Source organism: Bufo bufo, chromosome 10 (genome assembly GCF_905171765.1).
Source record: "Bufo bufo chromosome 10, aBufBuf1.1, whole genome shotgun sequence".
NCBI lineage: Eukaryota > Metazoa > Chordata > Amphibia > Anura > Bufonidae > Bufo > Bufo bufo.
In genome coordinates, this window is record NC_053398.1 from 136,435,784 (window position 1) to 136,440,478 (window position 4,695).

The following is a 4,695-nucleotide window of genomic DNA, read 5'->3' on the forward strand; positions in this document are numbered from 1 at the left end:
TTGGGATTATATACTGGGGCGGGCTGCTGTGTGGGATTATATACTGGGGGGCTGCTGTGTGGGATTATATGCCGGGGGGCTGCTGTATGAGATTATATACTGGGGGGGCTGCTGTGTGGGATTATATACCGGGGGGGCTGCTGTATGAGATTATATACTGGGGGGCTGCTGTGTGGGATTATATACCGGGGGGGCTGCTGTATGAGATTATATACTGGGGGGGCTGCTGTGTGGGATTATATACTGGCGGGGCTGCTGTATGAGATTATATACTGGGGGGCTGCTGTATGGGATTATATACTGGGGGCTGCTGTGTGGGATTATATACTGGGGGGGCTGCTGTGTGGGATTATATACTGGGGGGGCTGCTGTGTGGGATTATATACTGGGGGGCTGCTGTGTGGGATTATATACTGGGGGGGCTGCTGTGTGGGATTATATACTGGGGGGCTGCTGTGTGGGATTATATACTGAGGGGCTGCTGTGTGGGATTATATAATGGGGGGCTGCTGTATGAGATTATATAATGGGGCCGGGTGGGCTGCTGTATGGGATTATATACTGGGGCGGGCTGCTGTGTGGGATTATATACTGGGGGGCTGCTGTGTGGGATTATATACCGGGGGGGGCTGCTGTATGAGATTATATACTGGGGGGGCTGCTGTGTGGGATTATATACTGGGGGGGCTGCTGTGTGGGATTATATACCGGGGGGCTGCCTCTATGAGATTATATACTGGGGGGCTGCTGTGTGGGATTATATACCGGGGGGCTGCTGTATGAGATTATATACTGGGGGGGCTGCTGTGTGGGATTATATACTGGGGGGCTGCTGTATGAGATTATATACTGTGGGGCTGCTGTGTGGGATTATATACTGGGGGGGCTGCTGTGTGGGATTATATACTGGGGGGGCTGCTGTGTGGGATTATATACCGGGGGGGCTGCCTCTATGAGATTATATACTGGGGGGGCTGCTGTGTGGGATTATATACCGGGGGGGCTGCTGTATGAGATTATATACTGGGGGGGCTGCTGTGTGGGATTATATATTGGGGGGCTGCTGTGTGGGATTATATACTGGGGGGCTGCTGTGTGGGATTATATACTGGGGGGCTGCTGTATGAGATTATCTACTGGGGCCGGGTGGGCTGCTGTATGGGATTATATACTGGGGCGGGCTGCTGTGTGGGATTATATACTGGGGGGGCTGCTGTGTGGGATTATATACTGGGGGGGCTGCTGTGTGGGATTATATACTGGGGGGCTGCTGTGTGGGATTATATACTGGGGGGCTGCTGTATGAGATTATCTACTGGGGCCGGGTGGGCTGCTGTATGGGATTATATACTGGGGCGGGCTGCTGTGTGGGATTATATACTGGGGGGGCTGCTGTGTGGGATCATATACCGGGGGGGCTGCTGTATGAGATTATATGCTGGGGGGGGCTGCTGTGTGGAATTATATACTGGGGGGCTGCTGTGTGGGATTATATACCGGGGGGCTGCTGTATGAGATTATATACTGGGGGGGCTGCTGTTTGAGATTATATACCGTGGGGGCTGCTGTATGGGATTATATACTGGGGGGACTGCTGTGTGGGATTATATACTGGGGGCTGCTGTATGAGATTATATACTGGGGGGCTGCTGTATGGGATTATATACTGGGGGGGCTGCTGTGTGGGATTATATACTGGGGGGGCTGCTGTGTGGGAATATATACTGGGGGGGCTGCTGTGTGGGATTATATACTGGGGGGCTGCTGTGTGGGATTATATACTGGGGGGCTGCTGTGTGGGATTATATACTGTGGGCTGCTGTATGAGATTATATAATGGGGCCGGGTGGGCTGCTGTATGGGATTATATACTGGGGCGGGCTGCTGTGTGGGATTATATACTGGGGGGCTGCTGAGTGGGATTATATACCGGGGGGCTGCTGTATGAGATTATATACTGGGGGGGCTGCTGTGTGGGATTATATACTGGGGGGGCTGCTGTATGAGATTATATACTGGGGGTCTGCTGTATGAGATTATATACTGGGGGTCTGCTGTATGAGATTATATACTGGCGGCTGCTATATGAGATTATATACTGGGGGCTGTATACTGTGTGGTGCTATACTGCTCTACTGTATACTGTGGGTGCTGTATATTGTGGGGTGCTGTATAGTGTGGGGTGCTGTATACTGTGGGGTGCTGTATACTGGGTGCTATACTGCTCTACTGTATAGTGTGGGGTGCTGTATACTGTATACGCGCCACCCCTCCATCCCGCCAGCGGCAGCGCAATTTATTTACCGATACAATTTATTCACCAGTCCGCCTGCTCACAGGGTCCTTTAAGGCTAGCGCAGGGGCTGTCTGGGTAGCGGACGTGCGCGAAGCACGTCTGCTACGTCAAGTGACTCCCCCAGCGGGATTAATGCAGGGGAGCAAGCGCCGGCCTGTGTGACTCCGTCTGCTGCCTAAGTTCCTTTTGTGTCTGTCTGCCCTCAATGCCCGCCCTGGTAATATATTGTATATAATTTAAAGTCCAGGAATAAAACAAGTATGCAAAGGAAAAATAGTTGTAGTGCTTTGTCCCTTTGCATATTTGAGTCTGTAGAGTCTTGTAATGACATCACTCATTTTACCATAATATGTACAGTGAAACCAAAAAAGTAATATTTGTGGATTCTGTCGTGTTTACATTCATATAGACTGGGTAGGGAAGGGAAAAATATGTTCAATTTATCTACAGTACATTCCCATCTACTGGTCATCGACATTTCAAAGGGAATTAAGAAAGGCAACACCTAGATTCCCTAAGTATCTCCATTGTAGACAGAGCTATGGGGTGGGGGAGGTTTCTGCTGCAGAAATCTACTTTCCAAAGATAGAGGAGCACAATTCCTGTCCCATTTCAAAACGTATTGTACATATGTTATAGTACTGAAAGAGAAACAAAAGAAAAGGGGAAAGGAATGTCTCTAGGTGAGTAAATAGAAGACTTCTTGGATTTCCTTATCAAAGATGATGAGCATGCGTGCATATGACACATGTGCAGTGCCTATAGCTAAACCATAACTCTATAGGCACAGGGTTCCACCTGCAGCTTAAATTGGACTCCCAAGACTGGTGGATACTGACCTACAAGAAGAATGGTCTGTCTAATGATGGATTTATTAGAGGTCCAGGAGTGGGCATGTTCTATGAAGAACATCTCATTCCTAGCAGATTTGCACCTAATCCTAATTTTCGCCATTCATGCTGACTCAAGTCCCATGGATGGTGCATCCTACTCTTCTGTCCTCTCCCAATGATTCTTTCTGTCCACAGAAAACATGTTATTATAATCATTGGGCTCCCATCCGTCAGTGGTTTCCACCCTGTACCTCTAATGCTATTGGGACTCCACAACTCCTAGGGTATGTTGGGTGTTGTCTTTTTCCAACAGTGCCATATATTGGAGACCACAATCCTAGGTCATTAGTAGGAAATTTCCTTTTGGTGGTCCATTATTTTCTTTGGCTGAGAATTCTCCAGCCAAGGCCCCGTAGCTTTCTGGCATTGACCACATTTCAGAAATTTGTTGACTTTGCAATGTTCCAGATCCTGGGTGAGAAGAAAGAGTCGAGTCCATTACTGAATCCACCATATTCCAGATATGGGATTCTGGTGTAGATTTCTATAACCATCCACCCAGTTTTGGGAGCCCATATGGGTGCCATGTCCTGTTTCCAAGACTTGGTCTTGACTTCCGAGTCTTCTTGAGGTCATTACCGGATGTTTCAGCTATGTTAACAATGGACACCCTCTATTTATTTAAGCTGGCAATTGTTTTCTTTGTGATGTCGCTCATCGTCGAGTCATTAAGTAGGTTTAATCCTTCCAGTTTGAACTTTCCATTAAAATTAAATTTTAATTTAAGCTTGAATAGAGCCGTCAGAGGTATTTATCCAGACTGACACATGATTTGGTTTGGACGATGTTAATACAATAAAGAGATCTGTTGGGCTATCCTTGTGGCTTTGTGACAGTGTCTAGCAGCAAAGGGCCTTGAATCGCAAATAAATTAAAGTCCCTGTCACGCTCGCAGCAAACCACATGTTGACAGAAGCTGTCAACCCTCGGGGAGCGGACCCTGAGAATCCTTCCTCCAGCAAGTTTAATAGCGTGCTTCTCTTACTGCAGTAAACATGTCAGGAGAGATAAGTTCTCTGGCACTTGGTGTTATCTTCTACTCTCTGTATTATTACCACTCCTTCATACAGCCACTCACTGATGTGTAGTAATGGGCTATTGAAGGGCTGCGGAATGAATTAGATATGATTGGAGTCATTGCTGCAGATTCACTCACGTTACTCAGATGAACTCATAACACCTGTCTATTAGTGGATAGTCTTTTACGATTTAAATATTAGATTTTCGAGATTTTTCAACATTGATTTGATTTTCCTAAGCGGAAATTAGGCAATTACGTGATGTTGGGACTGGGTATAATAAATTATGAATTGTTTTTGTTGCACTATACAGTATGTATTCTTTTGTTCCTCAATGTTTGGATCAACAACCGTTACGAACATTTGTCATCTAGGGAAGGAGTCATTTGGATTCCAAAATGCATTTTGTGAAGAAAAAAAAATAAAATCACACTATTGAATAAGAGTACTGTCTCTCATCCTATCAGGACCCTGTTATTCACCATTC